Here is a 23,755-nt window from a genome sequence, read left to right on the forward strand (position 1 = left end):
ACCCAGGTGCCCCTGTATGAGGATTTTTTTTTATGTGCTTGAAACCAAAACAAAAAGTAAAAAACAAAAACAAGAACTTGAGCATTATGAAGAGTGCTTCATTGTTGAAGAGAAAGAATGACAGTTTTATTGATTTATTTTTACAAATGCATTTTCTTTTTATTAAATTTTTAATTTTTAATTCCAGTAGAGCTAACATAGAGTGTTATATTAGTTTCAGGTGTGCAATATAGTAATTCAACAATTCTATACACCATTACTCAGTTCTCAACATGGTAAGTGTACTCTTAATCCCTTTCACCTATTTGTACCCATCCCCCCACCACCTCCCCTCTGAGATACTATTTCAACCAGTACCCTCAGTTAAAGTTATTGTTTCTTTTTCAACAAGAACATTTTCTACTTGAAACATACTTCAGAATATATGGTTCTAAAAGATATATATATATATAACATTCCATCTATGAAATATAGAATACATATTTTCTTCATGTATCCCCTGGTTAATTTACATAGAAATATATACAACAAATACTACAAATTTTAGAAGACTGATATCATACCAAGTATATTTTCCAATCACAATGGTACAAAACTAAAGATCAACAATAAATCAAAGCTGTAAAATCTACAATGTAAATATTTAATATGTAAATATTAAATAACACACTATTGCATAAGTAATGGGCCAAATAAGAAATCAAACGTCAAATAAAAATATGTCTCAAAACAAAAGAAAAGAAAACACAGTATTTCAAAGCCTAGGGGATGCAACTAAAGCAGATGTTAAGTGAAATTTATGCTATAAATGATTGTATTAAGAAAAAAATTCATATAAACAATTAACATTACACCACAAGGAACTAGAAAAAGAAGAAACTTAGCTGAAATTTAGCAGAGGAAAGAAATAACAAAGAAAAATCAGAAATAAAATAAAGACTAGAACAAAAAATAATATAGCATTGAAAGTAATGACCACCTTCTCCAAGAAAAATAAACAAAATTGGCAATGCTTTAACTATATTAACTAAGTTAATAGAAAAAGAAAAAGAAAGAAGTCTCAAAAACCAAAATGAGAAATGGAAGAAAAAAAACAATAGGACAAATAACCACAGAAATACATAGTGTGATAACAGATTACTATTAATAGTTATATACTAACAAATCAGATAACTTAGAAAAAAAACACAGATAATTCCTAAAAATGCACTAAAAATTTACTAAGATTGAATCATGAATCTTGGATGCAAGAAACAGGAAATCTTCTTAGACCAATAACAAGAATGAAAGTTGAATTAGGAATCAAATATCTCCCAGCACAGAGAAGCCCACATGATTGCACTGGTGAATTCTACCAAATACTTAATAAAATAATCACAATCTTTATCAAAATCTTACAAATAATGGAATAGAAGGAATATATTCAAAATAATTCCATGAGGCCAGTACTACCCTGATATCAAGCAGGATAAAAACAATACAAGAATTAAAAAGTCTAGTTTATCTGATACACGTATTGCTACTTTTTTCTCTTTCTCAGTGAGGCTATATTTTATTTTATTTTTTAATTTAATTTTTTTAATTTACATCCAAATTAGAATACAGTGCAACAGTGATTTCAGGAGTAGATTCCTTAATGCCCCTTACCCATTTAGCCCATCCCCCCTCCCACAACTCCTCCAGCAACCCTCTGTTTGTTCTCTATATTTAAGAGTCTCTTATGTTTTGTCCCCCTCCCTGTTTTTATATTACTTTTGCTTCTCTTCCCTTATGTTCATCTGTTTTGTATCTTAAAGTCCTCATATGAGTGAAGTCATATGATATTTGTCTTTCTCTGACTCACTTCACTTAGCATAATACCTTCTAGTTCCATCCACGTAGTTGCAAATGGCAAGATTTCATTCTTTTTGATTGCTGGCTACTCTGACTTTCCTTAGACAACCAACCATTTCTGTGATAAATGTTTCTTCACCCCCTCATTTTCAATCTGCAGGTGTCTTTAGGTCTAAAATGAGCCTCTTGTAGGCAGCATATAGATGGGTCTTATTTTTATATCCATTTTGATACCCTATGTCTTTTGATCGGAACATTTAGTCCATTTACATTCAAAGTAATTATTGATATGTGTTTATTGCCATTTTATTACCTGTTTTGTTGTTGAGAAATCTCCAGATAGCCTTACGGGTTTTCCATTTTAGATTAAGGATTTCTTCTGTCTTGTTGCTTTTAAGATTTTTTATCACTATATTTTGCAAATTTAATTACAATCTGTCTTGGTGTTGACAGGCTTTTGTTGATTCTGATGGGAGCTCTCTGTGCTCCCTGGATCTGGATGTCTATTTCCTTCCCCAGATTAGGGAAGTTTTCTGCCATTATTTCCCTAGAAATGGCTTTGTCCACTTTTCTCTTTCTTCTTCTTCTGGGACTCCCATAATACAAATGGTCTTATGCTTGAGGGAGTCACTGAGCTCCCTAAGTCTATTCCTGTGTTGCATAATTCTTTCTTTGTTCAGCTTCATTATTTTCCATTATTTTGTCTTCTAAGTCACTAATTTGTTCCTTTGCTTCTTCTAGCTTGTTGTTCATTGCATCAAGCCTGTTTCCAATCTTTTTTATTTCATTCTTCATCCCTGATTCTTTTTTTACTCTTTTATCTCCATTGTAAGAGTCTCACTGATACCTTTTATTTTTTACTCAAACCCAGTGAGTATCCTTATGATGGTTGCTTTAAATTCTCCAACAGGCATGTTAGTTATACCTGTTTCTTAGCTCTCTGGGTGTGGTCTTATCTCATTATTTCATTTGGGATAAATTCCTCCATCTTGGCATTTGTCTAAGTCTCTGCCTTCTTCTGTGTGTTAGAAAAGCCACTTATGTTTCCTGCTCATGAAAGTAATGGCCTTATGAGGAAGAGATCATGTAGTGTCCAGGGCCTGACATTTCGGGGAGTGTCTCCAGTGTGTGCTGAATGCAGCCTGCTATTGTGTTTTGGCTGCTCCATCCTTCAGACCAGTTGTCTGCAGAGGTTCTCCTTGCCTGCTGGGGGCAGTGTTTGGTCCCTCACCTGAATATGTTGACTTTTAAGTAGGTGTTCTCTGGTCTGCTTGTGAAATGAGACCTGACATGAACTCCATCAGAACTGAGGTCCCACAGAACTCTCTGGTCAAGAGACATTGTCTTGCTCTTCTAGGGGAGGGGCCTGCCACGGTGGGACTGAGGAAAGTTGGACTGAGAAGGGCATTCCTACCAGGGCTTGGGGGGCTGGGGAGGGCTTGGTGTTAGCAAGTTAGGCAGCCAGTGACCCTGCTGAGAGGCATCTCCAAGAATGTTACTTCTCAGGGACTTGCTCCTAGAATAGGGAATAATCTCCCCACTGGGTGCCCCAGGCATTCTTCAGATCACTGTTTCCACATGGTCTGCCCAGGGTTGTTTGCCTGCCTGGAGGGCATTATCCCAGCCAGGCCTGCTGACCTTTAAAGCTCCAGGATTTCAGCCCTACTGGTTACAAGAACTCGTGAAATTCAGTCCCTCTCATTTTCCAAGCCAATGGCCTTTGGCCTTTGGTCATTCCCCTGTAGAATCCTATCTCTTTTGCCCTTCTTTGCTACTATGGCTCCCTCCCCTCCACAGCACCCGTGATCCATTTCTCCCCTAAACCATGTCTCTGCACTTCCTACCTATTTCAGTGTGGCCTTGTCTCTCCCTTTATTGTGGACTTTGCTCTGTCACTATTCAGCTGATTTCTGGGGATATTTAGGATGATTTGATAGTTAGGTAGTTGTGTTCATGAGACAACATAAGCCTAGGGTCTTCCTACTCTGCCCACCTTGGGGAAGCTCAAAGAGTGTGAGTTTTAAACTTAGGATATTGTGCTTGAATCAGAGAAGACATCTGATAACTCCAGCAAGAAGTATGCACATTCCCACTTTAAGCACCTGAAAGGGAAGGACTGGAAGAGGAGGTTGTCAGAAATTGTACAGGTGACCCTTGTTCAACATGGGGGTTAGGGGCACTGACACCTCATACAGTCCGAAATCTGTGTATAACTTTTGACTCCCCCAAACTTAAATACTAATAGCCTACTACTGACCAGAATCCTTACTGACAACAATTAATATATATTTTGTATTTTACATGTATTATATACTATATTATTATAATAAAGCTAGAGAAAAGAAAATGTTATTAAGAAAAATCATAAGAAGAGTACTGTAAAAAATCTCTGTATAACTGGACCTGAACAATTCAGGTTGTTCACTGGTCATGTTGTTCAATGGTCAACTGTATATCTGGTGTCTACTCTGTGTTTATTTGAGGGCCTATAATAAGCTAAAACAAATTTGACTTGGTCTGTGCCCTTGGGAGGTTATAGCCAAAAGAGAAAGATGGGCTCATAAGAAGATATTTTGGGGATGCTTGGGTGGCTGAGTGCAGAGCCTGACAGTATAGGGCCTGCTTGGGACTCTCTCTTTGTCCTCTCTCTGCCCCTCATGTGCTCTTTCTTTCTCCCTCAAAACAAATCAATAGGAGCACCTATGTGGCTCAGTCGGTTAACTGTCCAACTTCAGCTCAGGTTATGATTTTACAGTCTATGGGTTCGAGTCCCGCATAGGGCTCTATGCTGATAGCTCAGAGCCTGGAGCCTGCTTCACATTCTGTGTCTCCCTCTCTCTCTGCCCCTCCCCTGTTCACATTCTGTCTTTCTCTCTCTCTCCCTCTCTCTCTCAAAAATGAATAAACATTAAAAATTAAAAAAAATATATTTTTAAAAAAGAAGATATTTGAATCAAAATATGAACATGGGGCTAATAGAGGTTTTCTGGGGTTGTCAATGGAACACTAAGGGGGACACTTAATGCAGAGAAGTCGGGGAAGATTTCCTTGGGAAGCTATATTAGTAAGAGTTTGTTAATTTTTCCTCACTTGTTTTAATATATGTGATATAGTTAAAATGAAATCAATGTACCAATCAGTGTTTAGAATAGGAAAGAATCTTAAAAACCATGTATTATCTCCAGATACAGGCAGGTTTAATTTGTGATCCCAAGAAAGCTAGTGACAATAACCAAAATAAATTGAGGCATTCCATGGCATGTGAGGTTCCAAGCACATTTTCACACGTTCTAGAGGTTAACCAGACTAACTGCTTAGTAATGTATTTTGTTTGATTATTACATCACCATTATGAAAAGCCAGTAAAACTAGTAATGAGAGAACCATTTATCCCCCGAGGGTTGGGCTTCAAATGTTTACTAGGACACTTTGCCTATTTTGAAAGAGTGTCTCTCTTGTCCTCTCAAGACTGTCCCTGTCTGCAGCCCACCAAACTGGTTTCATTCAACTTCATTTATGTTAGTGCCTATTAAACTCTCCCAAGTCTATCAGTCAACAAATAATTCTTTGGCAGAGAAGAAGTGTCCTCAAATGATCTTTAATCCAGATAGAAAGGAAGGCTTTGCATGTTAGCTCCAAATCAATTAAAAATAGATATACATCCACCTACATATTCTCAGTCTATTAGTCCTCAGAGGATTATACAAATGTGTTTGGTACTCACATTCCAGAATGCATCTGGTATCTGTCTCCTCTTTATAGGAATAAATGAGCTCAAATGCTCAGTTACAACAGTTTGGTAAAATGATGTGCACTCAGGTACCTGAGCAGCCTACTTTGATGTCAGAGGTACATTTTTGGATTTTTAGCTAATTTTTGACTTCAGGAACAATCAAAGAAAAAAATCATTTTTACTACATTGTATTAGTTTCATATTGCTGCTGTAATGAATTAACCAAAAACTTAATGGCTTAAATCAACAAATTTATCCCACAGTTTGGAAGTCAGAAATCTGAAATGAGTCTTTCAGGGCTAAAATCAAAGTGTCAGATCAAGGTTTCTTCTGGAGGCTCCAGGAGAAAACAAATTCTCTTGCCTTTCCCACGTCCCGGCCTACATCTTTGACTCATGGCCTTTCTGCACTGCAAACTCTGCTTCAATTGTCACATCTCTGTCTCTGACTCTGCCCATACTACCTTCCTTTTATAAGGACCCTTGTGATTGCATTAAGCCCACCCAGACAATCTGGGATACTCTCCCAATCTCAATATCCTTAAATTAATCACATTTATAAAGTCCTTTTCCTTTTTTTTTGCCATGAAATATAAAATATTGATAAGTTTTGGGGATTAGAATGTGGCCTTCTTTGGGGGCCCATTATTCAGACTATCACCCACACCAATAACTAAGTAAGAAAAAAATAAAATAACTTTCAAAAAAGAAATAACTTTGAAAACCATAGCTCTAAAGAATTTCTTCTGTTCCTTTTTTTCTCAAAAAAAAAAAAAAAAAAAGAGCAAAGACATGAGTAGCTCTATAACACAATACGAGTTAAATACAAGATTTTAAGTTTCTTCCAGAAAGTAAATGACCTTTTGTCAAGTAAGGCATAGTTTTTAATTTCTAGTGTTGTCAAGGACAAACAAAAAGTCGCTTTACTATATGAGAAAACTATTTAATACATACATAGGGAAGAACTTAGAAACACATTATCTGCCAAAATAAAATTGCAATTTTAACCTACCAACCTGAAATTACACAGAAATTCTAAAAGTAATTTAAAATCATAAGCTGGGAAGGATTACAGGCAACATAATATCCTAAATGTGCAAGACAGATGCTTATTTGTGCCAGAGGTCAATGCTCAATTGTACTCTGTGTGTCATCAGCTGAGCCAGACAAAGGGGGGGATGCTCCAGTGGGGAGAAATGGAAGGGAAGAAGAAGATCAGATATTAAGATACACACAAAAAGTGGGGGGGGGGGGGGGGATCAAATAAATTAAGAGGATCTCTCAAAGAAACCAAAGAGGAAGAGGAAGAAAACAAAACAAACTGCCAATCGTTTTCTACAGGGGCAATTCCTGAGGGTGTAAAAACAGGTAAGAGCCTGACATTTGTTGGGCATTCTACCATGCATATGACACAAATCCTGCATCATTTGATTTAATTCTTTTGGAAATCCTGCGGGGTAGACCCACACGTACCCATTTTATATAGGAGAATCCTAGAGGACAATATTCTGATGGGATGAAGCTCACATAGCAAATTTGGCAGCACAGAAAAAATTCTAATTCTGGGTCCTTTGCTTCAAGACCACTTCTTTCATGTGCTACATCCTGCTGCCTTAAATTTTCTGGAAAAAAATATACTTCTTTCACATCAGAAGACACAATGAAGACATAATATTTTTCTCAAGGTAACCAAAGTGAATTTTTTGGACTACTGTTAGAGATGATGTTGTAGATATGAGTAGATGGGGTACACTATATGTTTAAAAAGCTGACTTTTTCAGGGTGCGTGGGTGGCTCAGTCGGTTAAGTGTCTGACTCTTGGTTTCATCTCACAGTTCATGGATTGAGCTCTGTGTTGGGCTCCATGCTGACAGTACAGAGCCTGCTTGGGATTCTCTCTCTCTTCCTCCCTCTCTCTCTCTCTCTCTCTGCCCTTCCCTTGCTCGCACGTGTCTTTGCACACATTCTCTCTCTCTCACAATAAATAAATAAACTGAAAAAAAATCTGACTCTCTTGTCTATATTCTCAGAACAAAACGAAAACTAGTCGGTAATAAAACAAATAAAAAGCCTCTACAAAGTGCTAGGCACTGTTCTAGAAGTTAGAAATCCAATGATGAACACAGTACAGAGTTCCTGCTCATGTGATGCTCATTGTTTAAGTGGGGAGCAAAGGCATTGATTATGTTAGAATTGATAATCAAGAGGGATGATTATTATAATTTTTGAATTGTAGTGGGTATACAGAGCAAGGGCATAGAGCTTAGTTTCTAGGGAATCAGAGATGGCTTCCAGAAGACATGGCATTTGGACTGAGACTCGAAAGATAGGCGTTAGTTAGGAGTCAAGGTACAGGTTTGCTAGGGGATATTATCTACTTAATGCCTATATTTCAAGCATCCTTAGTTGAGTGCCTAAAATATTTAGGTTTAACTTTCTTTTAAGTTTATTCATTTATTCTGAGGGAGACAATGACAGCATGAATGGGGGAGGGGCAGAGGGCTAATCCCAAGCAGGCTCCGCGCTGCCGGCACAGGCATGACTTGGGGCTTAATACCACGAAATCATGAGATCGTGACCTAAGCCAAAACCAAGAGTTGGATGCTCGACCAAATGAGCCACTCAGGCGCCCCTAAAACGTTTAGTTTTAAATGATGAACACCATTCATGTGGGCAGGTAAGAGGGTATATAGTCACAAGCTACAAGGGTGTTGAAGCTGGGATGGGGGAAAAGCAAGGTTCTTTCCTGTGTCCTTGTATACCAGAGCTGGGGAGACTGCACTATCAGAAACTCGGGGAAAAAAACACCTGAAGTTTTTGTTTTTAATAGCATAAAGAAACTATGAACTTTGAGGCTCTCTAGCCCTTCAGCTCCATAAAACATATTTTCTTTCATTTTTATCCCCAGCGTGAATGAAGCTCAGGGCTTAGCTAATGGTACTATGGCTTTCTTGTAGTGTTCCCCAATTGAACTTGTTGCAACGATGGAAATGTTCTATAAATCTGTGCTGTTCAATAGAGGAGCCTCTGGCCATAGGTGGCAAATTGGACCTTTGAAAAGTGGCCAGTGTGAGAAGCTGGATTTTTATTTTTATTCCATTTTAAGAAATTTAAACAAAAATAGCCTGTGGAGCAGCACCAATCTACATCTACATCCCCACAGGGGATGACAGAACATGTCATTTCCAAGAAGAGGCTTAGGTTGAAACTATACGAGTGTTCAGATGAGTTCATGGTTTTATTATTAACATATTTGTGGTTGAAATGAAAAGAACTATCATGTTCTCTCATAATAGATTTTAAGGTGCTAGAGTCAAGGACAGACTGTTACCTGGGAGACCGAATATATGAGTCTTGTGGTAATTTATGAGGTCTAACACTTATCTAAGTGCCAGCAGCGTGGAGTCATCTTGGATTAATTGCCATCCAGACCCTCCACTTAGTATCCGTATGCTTATGGCAGGTCTTTCCATTTCTTTGTCAGTGCGCTAATCTAAAAGATGGGGATATTAATGAGCACAAAAAATAGCCTGTGTTACTGGATTAGTTCAGTATCTGTCATATACCACATGCTGCGGAGAAAGGAGTTGAGTATCCTTTCCAGAAGCATCTAACTCATTTGGCAGAAGAAGAAGTTGAACTCTGGGCCTCATGACACATTGAGGATTCATTTATGGGTACTCTCTGACAAGTCAATGAAACACACATAGGAGTGACTGTTAAGATCTCGACTGTGAGAAAGAACAAGACAACTGGTTAATTTCATACTGTCCTGAAGAGCCAAAACGGAATAGCTGCATTTATCTATTACACATCATGACGGAAGTTAAGCTGCTGCTAATCCTCGGAACTATTCAGACTTTCCAAAGTGGGTGGGAGAATAAAGAAAGAAAGAGAAAGCCCACACGGCTCTAGGTAAATCTTTGCAACTGTTTACAAGACAAAAAGGAACTCTCTATAGAAACCAAATATAAACAGCATATGTTATTAAACTCAAAACACATGAAAGAATAAAAGAAAGTCACATATATTTTTTCAGTGTGACAGAGACTGAGACAAGTTTTGGGGGAAGTTGAATAAGGCCACAAAAAAGGCCTTTGCTTCTTTCAAACATCATTAAAATACACTTCCCCTGCCGCCCCCAAAAAAGGATTTTGCCTCTTTAGTATGGATGCCACTCAGAAGCCCATAGAATACATTAAATTCTTAGAGCATACATCCATTGTCATGTGGTGGAAGGCAACTAGAGATGTATAATGTAAATTTAAAACTGGATAATGAAGGTCTTTCCTGCTGAACCCCTGAAGCAGATGGGGGTTGTTCCCTGAAGTTACTGTTCATTTTAAAGGTTTCATTACAGTCTCTTCAAAGAGGATAGTGAATTTCATTTATTTTAGAGTTAGTTCTTATAAAAAAAAGTGTGTCGTCCTATCTGTCTGTTTTCTACTGTTGGGTAACAAATCATCACAAATTTAGGGGTTGAAAACACACCCCCTTATTAGCTCACAGTTCGGTAGGGTTCTTTTTGCAATCTCACCAGGCTGCAGTTGGCTGACTGTGTTCTCATCCGGGGTTTGAGATCCCCTCCAAGTTTATTGCTATTGTCGACAGAATTCAGCCCACAGCCATGTAGCTATGAGACTGAGTCTATTTGCTTACTGGTTGTCAGCTTAGAGCCTCTCCCAGTTTTTTAAAGTCACCCACATTCTTTCTCATGCAGTGCACTCTCTCCCACTTCCTACCAGCCCTGGTGGGGCGTATTCTTCTCAAGCTCTGAGTCTCTCTGACTTCCTCATTCCACCACTGGCCAGAGAAAACTGTCTGCTTTTAAAGCGGCTTGTATGATTAGATTAGGCCCACCCTCATCTTTAGGTCAGCTCTGCCATATAACATATCGTCATTACCAGAAAGAGATCTCATCACGTTTATAGGTCCGAGGGATGAAGGCGTTGAACCTAGGGGGCCATTCCTGGAATTCCTCACCGCACTCTGTAAGGGACCCACAGGACATCTTCTGTTTCCTTCAAGTCATATCAGCAGCATTAAAATACTGCTTTTATTTAAATAAGCATTGCTAACATAACCCATTTTCCTGTCCCACACCATTCCCAGGAAGGTGAAGATTGGTTTCTGGGTTAGTTCCTCTGATTCTGAATATCCATTTAATAAAAATGTACTGAGCCACACTAGGTGCCAAGACATGTGCTGGGTTCTTTGGATCCCAGTGTAAAGAAGACAAGTCCTACTGCCCATAAAGAAGCTGTATTTGAGGGCAGAGAATGGATAAACAAACCATTATGATGTATGACCACAGGTGGTAAGTGTTGTGCTGAGGGCCTGGGTGAAGATCTACCCAGTGCAGCTGCGGGTAGGAAGCAGCACCTTTGATGCAATGTGATAGAACGTAAAATGTATACTCCTTGGAGACCACAGAAGAGATTCGTAGATGGGTTTCACCACTTAGTAGTTACTCAACCTTGGGATATTTGCTTAACCTTTTAGAGCCTCAATTTATTGAAATATTTAGTGGAAATAACCAAAGATACCTCATGAGTTTGTTGTAAGATTATAGGGAAAACAACATGAAAGCACACAAGTAGATCTTAACATTTATATGTCTGTTTCTCTTTCAGAGAAAGTTTTCATAACCTCTAACTCAATGTCAGCCACAGCAGTTCAGGCAGAAGGTGAGCCAAACAAGCAGCTTTATTTTCAGGCTTCTGAGAGTCATGGGGAGGATCTACCCCAGAAACTGTCCTATCACTTGGCCCCTCAGGCTTCCATATGTGGTATTTTGGCTAAGATTTAATGAAAGGTGCTATACAAACTCTTTTGCATATAGGTACAGAACAGTAAATACTCGCATTGTTTTGTCTTTCAGAAGCTTTCAGATTACTCACAGTTAATAAGCACCTAGCATGTGATGACAACAAAGTTGAAATAATAACATACCAATTAACAACACAGATCTCAGAAAAAGGCTTAACAACAGTTGGTCAGTTCTTGCCTGTCAGATATCTCCCTAGAACTCCTATTTGCACTGTTGCTCTGCTTATCAGATTTTTCTTCAAGGGGAGATTTAAAAAGATATGTTTCACACATAATGTCTGAATGACTCCAGATTCTACATTCATGGGGCCTCAATCAATAAGATATTCATCAGTGTACATGTTCTTTCAAGTACTTTTCACTTGGGTTCTTCGGAAATTGCAGAATTCATTCTACGGAAACAGGTTCCGCGTTAGGCTTAATTCTGAGAATTATGAACTTCCTGTGTTTATAGTAAACACCGGGAATTTGAGACAACTGGGCTCTTTGTCAATCTCATAATGAGTGACTTTGAAAAGGTGAACAGATCCAAATGTAAGATAAAGCCAGAAGAGCTGGATCATGTGTCCCAGTTGCCTAAACTTTGTCAATCTGTAAGAGTTAACTATAAAGGTTATTCACAATTAACCACAGTGGGAAGCTCACAGTAACTTGTTGGTCATGGATTTAAAAACAACCTCAATCAGGGGGAAAAAATCTAAGATTTCAATGTTTCCACTCTCTTTCTTGATCATATTTTTTAAAAATAGAATTTTTAAAGCACAATACACATTATACGTGAGCTTCACTATACATTTTCAAGGATCCCTGTAACTTCATAGTAATCCCACTGATCTCTTTTATTCTACTTAATAGATGCTGTATAACAGTTTAATAAAGAGCAGTTAAAGTAATCTGCCCTTCGTCTTTCCACAGAGAAGGTAGGATATCTATCTATCTATAATTATATATATATATATATATATATATATATATATATATGCAACATATTTATACATATAATTATATGAGCTTTACCATATATCTAACTCCCTTGGAAATTTGCCCCAGATTATAGAAACACTTGGTTATAGCCACTCTGTTATCCGAGATTGAATATATCATTTGTGGTTTACATAGGTCAAGAACTTCCTACTTCCTTTGTTCAATCTCACAGATTAGAACCACTTCATTGATAGGTAGAACATTTTCCCATAAGTATCAGTACTAGTAACTATGAATGTAAAATGGAAAAAGGTAAAATATTTTAGGAAGACAGTGCATCATACAGCAAAATGTACTAGGTAATTTATCTGTGATACAATTATTTAGCAATATCACAGATTTTTGATACAAACTGTATATGGGCAACATTTTTCCTTACCCATAAAATATGCAATGATTGAGTTTTCTAATAGACTTCACATTAACTGCAGTTATATATTTAAATAATTTTCATTTTCAGAAAAAAAACATGTCACAGCATTACTCTTCATCCTAAATCTTGGCAATTTCAACTCCTGTGTTTTTAAACAGTATCTCATAGCTTTATTTTCTATACTCCAGAAAAAAAAAACCTATAATTATTCACAAAGCAGTTATAATAATCCTTTAGAGTAATTATTATTAATCTCCATTTTAGAGCTTATGCATGAAAGAAGTGTGATTCAAACATGTCTGTTTTATATTTCTTCCTCCTCTCTTTCCCCTATGCCAGCTAAACATGGCAATAGCTAAGTTACTAAGCTACTCAGAAATTAAGATCCCAGATATTTCAAACTTTGAAACCACATACATACACACTGCACACAAATCTTATTTTAGTTTCTTGGAGGAAGTGATTCCTGAGGTAGTTTTCAAAGTTTATATTCATGTTTAGATGGATTAAACATCTATCCACTAAAACTTTGAACTTTGTAGTTTGTCATATATTACTATGAGCATGTCAACATGTTCCAATTTGAATTCTTAATTTTTTTTAAATGTTTTATTTATTTATTTATTTATTTATTTATTTATTTTTGAGAGAGAGAGAGAGAGAGAGAGAGAGAGAGAGAGAACAAGCGAGAGAGGGGCAGAGAGAGAGGAAGACACAGGATTGGAAGAAGGCTCCAGGCTCTGAGCTGTCAGCACAGAGCCCAATGCAGGGCTTGAACTCATGAACCCCGAGATCATCACAAGATCATCACCTGAGCCGAAGTCAGATGCTTAACCCACTGAGCCACCCAGGCGCCCCTGAATTCTTAATTTTTAATTTCCAAACTAATAACCTTTCAGTTACTCAGAGACACTGATGATCTAGAACTACAAAAAGAAGAACATCAGTCAGTGTGTACTATGCTTTGAAATGAAATAAACGGAAAAAATTCTTCATCAAAGTACCTGGGTCTTCATAGGGCCTTTTTGTTGCCATAGGACAGGAGACGAATCTTGTGGTTTCAAAGATGTGTGGGAGGTGGACTCATTGACTCCAGAAAGGGAGGTAGTAACGGTAGAGAAAGAACCTCTCCACCTCAAGTGGTTGAATTTTTTTTTAATGTTTTTATTTATTTTTGAGAGAGACACACAGAGAGATAGAGAGACAGAGAGAGAGAGAGAGAGAGAGAGAGAGACAGAGCATGAGTAGGGCAGGGGCAGAGAGACAGGGAGACAGAATCTGAAGCAGACTCCAGGCTCTGAGCTGTGGGCAGCTGTGGGCACAGAGCCGGATGCAGGGCTCGAACCCGTGAACCGTGAGATCATCACCTGAGCTGAAGTCGGATGCTTAACTGATTGAGCCACCCAGACTCCCCTCAAGTGATTGGCATTTTGTCAGTCCAGGTTGGGACTAGCCAACCTGGCTCTGAGAAGCTTCAGAGATGTGAGCAAGAAGAAATGGGCTTATTTTTAGTGCATAACTGTCCTCCAAGCAAAACAACTCCCCTGCAGGGTTAGGTGGAATAGTGGTTTGTGCCACAGATTTAGAACTTTGGGAACTCTTATTTTTAAATATTTTTGATTTTTATGATATTTATGAAATGAGTTGCCATATTCTTGAATCAATTATATGAGCTTTCTTACACAGCTTGCAGTGATTGAGCATTGGGGGGGGGGGGAGGGGCTGCAACTGTTTCTCTCTTAACTCAGCCCAACTTCCCATTACTGATTTTTGAAAATGCCCTATGGACTCTCTAGTCATCAAATATTATTGAAACCCCATGTAAAATAACCAGAACATTTGTACTTACTTTCCATATGGATCATGCAGGGGTTTCCAAAATAATGCAAAATATATTTGGCTCGCTTGTTTTGCACTTTGTGAACCCAACGTTAAAACAAACCAACAAAAACTAACAATTTTTTCATAACATATAAACCTAGGACACAGCTGGCTTTGTCAATTAGGCCACTAATAAAGAAGAGATATGGAACCAAAAGCCCAAAGAACGGCTCTTCTTAGAAAACAAACAAAATGTTCACCGAGCAAGTGGAAAGATGCAGGTCAGCAAAGCACTTGTAAAACAACAGTGTGGTGACCAAGGCCCTGCCTGGGGTCAGACAGACTGGGGCCTCAGAACCGCTCCACCCTATACTAGACGTACCTCTGACAAATGATTTGTCCTTTCCAAGCCCCACTGCTATTTTTTTTCCATGTATAAAACAGTAATAATGGCAATTTTCATCCATTTACATTCCACATGTGTTGAGTGCCTATTATGAGCTACACCCTCTTCTGGTGCCAGGAAAACAGCAACGAATAGACAAGACTGTCTGTCCTTGTGAAAGTTACCTTTGAGTGGGGGTGAAAGAAAGATACACAAAAGAATCAAGTAGATGTATAATGTACTGAAAGATGAAAAAGAGTAAGATAGGGAGGACGAGGTGAAGATATTTTAGGTAATGTGGTCACAAAGAGCCTTAAGATTATGGTAACATTTGAGCAACTATTTTAAAGACCAGGGAGTATGTATACCTTTCCTGGGTGAAGATATTTGAGACAAAGAGAATGTGGATCCACGTTTGTGGCCCCCAGGCTGCTGTTCCTTAAAATAAGAACACTTTGCTCTCAAATGCCAAGTCCCATTAGGGTCAACGCCTCAGGGAGCCTGGATTTGAGGTTGTGTGTCCAGTAAGGGATAGGGCGGGGCAGGGGGGGGGGGGGCTCTGTATGTCAAAAAGACAGCATGCGGGAGTTAGAAGAAAAATTCATGGCAGGTGACCAATAGCCATCATAGGCATCGTAGCAGAAAAACAGTTTACAAATACTATTTCAGAAATGGAAAAATGGGATTTGAAATTCTCTGATTGGCAGTTCTCCTAAAGGATAAGTCAGTCATGAGAACAGGAAAAAGAAGAAGAAAAAAATGTTGTAATGTTATTCTAAATGAGTGTTTAAAATTACACAGAATCACAAACACTGGACACTGGTGATGCTTTTCCCAGGTTATACATATGCTAAGAAAGGTCACATTCTAGAATATCTAGTTTGTGACTATTATGTTGAATATTAAGCTGATTATTAAATAGGCCTATATGATCTAGTCATGTTTCATTATTTACCTTCACTTTTAAAAAATGTTTATTTATTTATTTTGAGAGAGAGTGAGCATGAGTGGGGGAGGGGCAGAGAGGGAGAGAGAGAACCCCAAGCAGGCTCCACGTTGTCAGTGCAGAGCCCGATGTGGGGCTCAATCCCACAAACCACGAGATCATGACTTGAGCCAAAATCAAGAGTCAGTCACTCAACTGACTGAGACACCCAGGTGCCCCATACCTCCACTTGTGATATGTAGAGAAAGCTTACGAATTACGCCCTGCCTTACTTACAAGCATCTAATAAACTAATTTGGCTATTTCTCAACTGGTTATTTAATGGGAAACTTCTGTGAATCATTTGATAAAACAAATCAGTCTCAAGTCCTCTGAATACTTAGATATTTGTATATTGGATTTTTTTAGTATAGGGAAAACCTGTTTCTTCTCCAGCGGGAAGGACAACTCAGTGTCGCAGAAAAAGAAAGCTGGTCACTTTATTTCTTCCCTTCACTGTCTCCTGCCCAGCCTAAGCTTGCGTGGCCCATGGAGGAGCTAAGCTGAATGCTGTTAGAACACCTTGAGTATATCACCAGGGAAGTGAGTGAGGGCTGATCTGCTGACCATTTCAGCCTTGTCACAAAGCCACCCTGCTGACACAGAGAGGATAGATAAGCAGCCCAAACTGACCATGACCCTGGGAACACAGAGGAAGGCTGCCCCACCTCTCCGTCACCCACGAATCTGTAGTTAACCTTTGTATATAAGTGTTGAAAGCTTGTGCTTTATGGAATTCACAGGCATCATTCTCCCAATTTCTCAGCAAATTCACTAGCTTTAGCGGGTGAGCTTTATGGTGAAATTAAGGCATTGGCAGACCATGTCATTACACCGCTGAAATCTTCTAAATATAGCTCTAAGATTTAAGAATAGCATTCATGCATAATTCTTATAACCTGGAATGATATAAATAAACAAAAACCGGAGTAATATCATAAAGACCAGGCTAATGAATGGAAGGTGGCCTCTCCACGGTGGCTCACTTAAGACCCAAAAGTGGCGTGGATGGATGCTATTATTAAATATACAAATCTGTTTATACAAATAATTGTTATCGCATCTTTAATAACACCAGTATTATAGTTTTGCCCACGTCCTAAAGATGTGTATACTTATTTTTCCTCACTAACCAATATATGTCCCGATAAAAAATTAGAAACAAGGCCCTAATCCTGAATCTATTCATTGCTCTCAGCTCATCCTAAACATGGCCTCCCAAGGAAAAACTACAAATAATCATGTTGATCCTCAACATCCTCCATTAACATTATTTTCCTTCATTTCCTGTTGGTGCTTATACATATGCCTTTGGTCTTTGCGATGTGTCGTCTATCAAGAGGAATTTGCAAACCATTCATGAAATTTACTCAAAGATGTGTTAAAAATGTGACTAGTACCAGAAATAAAGATTTCAGAAAATATTGGGGAAACATAGGATAAAAGAGAGAGCACAGAGGAAAAGGTAGGTATCCACTTTTCTTTGCTTCTCTACATAGTTAGAAGAAACAAGTATTTTCCTGGAGTGACAATAGACAAAAGAACACTTTTCAATTATGTCATTTATGCCTTTTTCATAACTCTATTCATCACTTGGCTTTGTTTGTATGCATATGTGCATGTGTTTTCTCTTTTGAATAAATTAGGCCTAGAAAGCAAGGAGAAAGAGGGAGGCAGTGACACTGCCCAGGAAGGCGCAGAGAAAGTTTAATGGAGTAGGTGATGCTTGGGCTGGAATCTAAAAGACCAGTGCTCTAACCCCTGAGCTCTGGCACCAACCACGCTTGGGTTGGAATCTAAAAGATGATGCTTGTGGTTGGATGAAAATGGGGAAGGAAAATCAAGGCAGATGGAATAGAGGTTGCAGAGGCAAAAAAAAAATATATATATATATATATATATAGTGACATTCTAGGCTTGCCTCGAAAAGCCATATAAGTGGAGCCTTAAAGTATGGCTTTTAGCTTGGCAGTGAGGAGAGGGATAGCTTTCCATCTTGAGTTCCACCAAAGAAGATTCTGAGGCAAGGATAGTAGTGCATATGGTTTACTGGACAAGAGATCTCAGGAAAGTCATTTAAGGGAAGATGGGAGTAAACAGGGAAGGGGGGGTGGCGCACAGAAAGGTGAGGTATGTAGCCATTTATCGCTGTGGACAACTGGAATCCTGTGAGGGCACTTTGGAAGAGTATGTAGACTATACTTCAGAGTTTCCCAGGGCCTGAGCAAGCCGGGACATTCATTGCCTAATTCCTCTGTCATCATTGGAGGAAAGCACCAACTCCGGCTTGTTTTCTGCATGCGCTAAGTATTGTGCTGCCATCAAAAGAAGCCCTTGGTCGGAGTCATAGGGGCTTGTAGTGAGAAGAAGCTTTCTGTGGTTAGCAGTAACCCTGAGGTGATAAAAGGAGGGCACCAACTTTCTGCCCAGCCTTCTTTCCTACTCTCTTAATGCCATTCTCACATTATCCTCTCCATGCCAGCCTTCTCCATTACTTAGGAATGGCTCCATCAGGGTTCAGTTCTGCATCGTAACCCGAGATAAGAGATGTTCCCCTCAGCTCCTGGAACGAACTAGTCTCTTGGGGGAGAGGCGGAGAAAATAACAGTGTTATTTATATACTCTAAACCCCCAGTCCACAAATTCTTTTGACTTGATATCCTTCTACCAGATCCACCCAAAGATCTGTTGGTTGTTGAAGTATTAAAATATTTAGTGACTTAGAAACAAGTAGAATAAACTCTTCCCTTCCAGAAGAGCCCAGAGTCTGAGAACTTCCTTTCAATGAGGTTTTTGACAATCTTCTTCAAAACAATCGTGGTCAAACTCAGGAGCCCAGGTGTGTGGCCCACCTAAAGACGTAGGTATTTTATACTATTTTTAGATTAGAAAATGGCAGGGAGAATTTACGTTAGCTTCCAACATTTTTAAAAATTCTCCTTCCTAGTTAAAGTGGGTTTGGAAGATCCTGTCTCCATATTCCTTGACTAAAAAAACACTAAGCCTTTTTTTTTTGCCCTGAGATATTTTTGCTTCAATAAATTACAGTTATTTGTTGAGTACCAATGGCTTCCTGTTACAGTTAAAGAAAATCTAAAATCTGGGGCACCTGGGTGGCTCAGTAGGTTAAGTGTCCAACTTTGGCTCAGCTTATGATCTCACAGTTCATGGGTTTGAGCCCCGTGTCGGGCTCTGTGCTATCAGCTCGGAGCCTATGGCTTGCTTCGGGTTCTGTGTCTTCCTCTCTGCTCCCCACCACCTCATACTCTATCTCTCTCAAAAATAAATAATAAACATTAAAAGAAAGAAAGAAAATCTAAAATCTAAAATGAACTGCAAAGCTCTGGCCCTTCCTGCTTGTCTGGCCTCATCTCAAGTTAGGCCAATATGAGCTTACTCTGGTCTGGCCACGCTGTTCCCTTAACATGGCAAAGTCCTTAGGGACTTAGATGTTCACTTTGCTATACTTGAAATCTCCCCACATTTCCGCTTGTCTAACTTTCTCATTTTATTTACATCTCTGGTTAGATGTTACTTTATCTGAGATGTTTCCTAACCTTCCTTTTTGAAATGTCACCATGCTTTATCTTTATCCCCTTAGACTGCTTCCTGGTTTGGTCACTTTATTTTTGTTCACAGATTCATCCCTAGTGCCTGGTACACAGAAGGTGCTCAATGAACATATGCCAAATGAATAAATGCCTTGGGGTCACAGGATTGTCAGACACTTTTTTTTTTTTTTTTTGTCCACAATATTTTAATGCTTTTCCACTTTTAAATACTGGTTCCAATTTTGTGATTGTAACATTTGGGATGACAGGCACTTTCATACAAATAAAATTTAAAGGAAAAAAGATCTTAGATGGATTGCAAGGATTATATTCTTATGGAGAAAAAATAGCATAATTTTCCTATCTGCAAGGAGAAAGTTGTTTTCATTAAGGAAGTCGAAATTTATAGGGAAAGGCTAAGGTTGTATTTATTTGAGGACTAGTGATTGACACAGTCATACTTTTCTATGTGCTTATTTTGTTTCCTTTTTTTGTGTTAAGTGTTTCCCTCTCACTCCAAGATATGGTATATAAGGTTATCCTGACTCCTAATGAGGGCAGGGCAAGGTATTAGTTTCACTTTGTTCAAGTTCTTGCCTTCAGGCAAGGATTTGACAGCATTCATTAAGGTAACAATCTTCTGAATCAGTGTGATTCATTTGGTGTTTTATTTGCCTGTTTTGTTTACATGAACACAGTAAGAGCGGCTGATTAACACACAAAGAACTTTTTAATGTGTGGTTAGTAAGATAGTCTGAAATGATATTAAGACAAAAGAAAAAAAAAGCCTTTATATGGAGATTTTGTATATCCTCAGGGGTTATAATTTCAACTTTTGTGTGCCAGAAATATCAAATTGCCTTTATTAGCTTGCTTAAAGATAGCAAGAACCAATAAATATTGTTTACTTCTCCAGGTTTGGTCTGGCCTTCCTATCACTGCAGAGATACCTGTTTTTGTTTGTTTGTTTCAATTCTGAGATCCCCTAGCTTGTCTATGCTTCTGTCCTGAAAGAAGGAGACTATTTAACTTCCTGTAAAGCTGAGGTCCCTTTAATCATAGACCAGATAACAGACCAATTACTGTGGAAGACTTTTTAGGTACCAAGTCTCACTTTCAATTTAGCTATATTATCTAGAATTTCTAAAATAAACACGTTTCTCCTGCACATAGAAAACACACACACATTTATATATATATACAACACACACATATATATTAATTATAATATATATTATATATGTATATATATAATGCATATATATATATATATATATATATATATATATGCATTATATATATACATAAAGAAAAGATGTAGGAATGATGTTTCCCCTTCTGGGCACAGCATTTGAGAGAGAACGGCTACCATCCATTGAAAAGTAATGCAGGAAGAATTGGCAAACAAAAGACATAAGGAAAAACAGGTTCTGTTACGAACTCCAATTAAATGATAAATATGGTGTCTGGAAGTAGTATGGTTTCAACGAGGTGGTCTGATAATTGATTAAAAGACTTGATCATAAATGTTTTCTTCAGTATCAAGCCAGTACCCCAAGGCATCTTCACTTTAATTCCATTTGTGCGCCACGCATATGGCATACTCCCCAGGGAGGCTAAGTGCGGAGCTGTTTGATTTTCACAGCCACTGAGAAACAGGATTTCTGCAAGAATGGGTGGCTTTCTGGTTCACTTTTCCCCACAGACTTAGCAAAATCACTCGCACACAGTAGAGATGCAAGAATGATTTTTTTAAAAATGCATAATATGAATGTATTCTGTGATATTTTCCTCATTGAAGATATTTTAAAATGAACTAAAATAGCTGATGTTACATGAAGCAGAAATACCTACCAGAATTTAGATGATGGTCATATACATGATTTGACCCCCAAATATCCATTTTGGCTTTCATTTCAAACATCTGTTTTTTAAAAAAAGTAATATAAAAATGATAGATTGCTGCACTCCTTATATTTCCTTCATCTGAAAAATTTTAATTCAATTTCCAGTTATTTTCTCAACTAAATATGTTAACAGTATTTGCTCTTATTATTTTTTTTTAATTTTTAATGTTTATTTTTGAAAGGCGGTGGGGAAGGGCAGAGAGAGAGAGACAGAATCCGAAGCAGGCTCCAGGCTCCAAGCTGTCAGCACAGAGCCAACGGGGGGTCTCGAACTCATGAACGATGAGAACACGACCTGAGCCAAAGTCAGAGGCTCGAATGACTGAGCCACCTAGGCACCCTTGCTCCTATTTTTGAATGGGAAGAGTATCCATTTTCTGTTTCTTAATGGTAATATTTAGGTCTTCTTTCTCTGATTTTCCAAGAAAATGGTTCATGCTGAGTTCAAATAGTAATTGAGCCCCATCCAGAACGTAATGGGCAATTACAGATCTCTAATTTTGAGAGCCTATGATATGAGTCCATCCAAGTGGTCAGCTCCATACCTACGAGAAGAGCGTGTGGATAACCATTCTGGCCACTTGGGACTACCCTGAAATCTATCTGCAAATTCCATCCCCTGCCCAAACACTAAAATGGCTCTGATGCCCACGTAGGCCTCTGGAGCAAGCTAGAATCCAATCTTGTCAGCTTCAGCCTCTGGTGTTCTGCTGTATGGTCTATCAAGCATACACTCAAGAAATTTAGGCTGTCACTACTGTCCCCAATGTGCCAAACTATCTCAAGAACAAATGGCCCAAATCATTGTGAGAAAAATCATACTTAAATCCAGTAAATCAACCAAACGAGGCTTTTCTACAGCATGCCCAAGTACTGCGTGGCTATTTCAGGGCCCAGATGAAAAGCAAGTTGATGAATGTCAGTTACACTATTCAAAAGCTCAATGAAGTTAAACACTCGTCCATTTGGAATCACAAAGGCAATGCCCACTTCGCAGCACATATACTAAAATTGGAATCACAAAGGCATTTATATCCAAGAAATCAACCAGTTGAATAATCCAATAGATCTCAGAGACCCTGGGGTATCTTTATTATGGTCAATTACATAATAAACCACTTCTTTTTAACAGTCTGCCATTGGATATCTTTCTCAGTTTGCATATCATTTAAAAGTTCTTCCATCCATGCTTCGTATTCCAGTTCTGATAAAAGTCTGAAATGTTCTTTTCTCAAAAATAGTAGCTTGCCCTTTCCTATGTTGGACTCACTTCCAGGGGAGTAAAAGAAAACACTACAAATAGCAATCGAAAACTAGTCAACCCAAAGAATAACTTTCATTTTTCCCCCTTCCTTACACTTTCATTAAATAGTTCTTTCTCCTTAGGAGGGAGCGCTTACCACCATTTCCATACGCCCCAGCATGTTTACAATGATCTCCAAGTAGTTTCTGCACTGGTTTAAGAATTATCAACAGGAGAGGAACCAGTACCATTGAAACTGTAAAGTGTAGAAACTCCTAATGTCTCTTAAGAGAGAACCCCTAGAGGACTCAACACTGATGAGCAGGAATGACTGAAACTTCTTTGGTCAGTAGCTGCCCGGAAAAAGAGTCATTCCATGTTGTATGTTTTTGGGTAAACATCCAAATGTCCTTACTTTTGGTACTCCAGAGGCATCCTGTTCTTTTGTTATTGAAAGCCCTATAAAAATCAAAGTTTCCAGGCAGAAAAGCGAATCTGTCACACTGATTTGCTTCCAGGCCCTGACACTTATTTACTATGTGGTTAATTTGTATTTGATGATAGTCCAGTGAGGTTATGTACAGCTACTGTGTTACATTTTCTCCAGTTGGTCAGTGAGTTATATCAGGAAAAAATGCAATTCAGTAGCGGACTGCAGGCCATAGATGAAGGTCATCTTTGCTCGATTATCTAGTCGTGGCAAATTAAAGATGATTAGATGACTCCTTCCAATTAGTGAATGTGTTTCTTTGCTTGCTTTTCTGAGTTAGTAGGTATTGCAATTGCCTATATCCTTTTTCTTCCCAACTATACACTCAATGAGAGAAAGGATTATGACTTGTTACTATTAGAACATCAACACCAGGGACAATACCTGCAAATAATAGATGCTCTGTAAATATGCTGAAGGAAAGAATACATGAGCCAGCAAAACTGTTTCTTAAATGCCCACTAGAACACCCTGGTGAAATCAATTAGCCTTGATCCAGAAATCAAAAAGTTCAAGGCACAATGCAGTTCACTTTCATTATCTATCCTTTCATATCTCTTGAACGTGCTGAGCCTCAATTTCCCTGTCTGAAGAATGAGCAGAAATTAATCCAACAAGCCCT

At 38.4% G+C, this 23,755-nt stretch overlaps 1 pseudogene; it reads right to left on the minus strand.

Annotated features, from left to right (window-relative positions):
* Positions 1-21,747: 21,747 nt before the first annotated feature.
* On the minus strand, positions 21,748-23,319 carry LOC122210811 (annotated as a pseudogene).
* Between the last annotated feature and the right edge of the window lie 436 nt (positions 23,320-23,755).

Source organism: Panthera leo, chromosome F2 (genome assembly GCF_018350215.1).
Source record: "Panthera leo isolate Ple1 chromosome F2, P.leo_Ple1_pat1.1, whole genome shotgun sequence".
NCBI lineage: Eukaryota > Metazoa > Chordata > Mammalia > Carnivora > Felidae > Panthera > Panthera leo.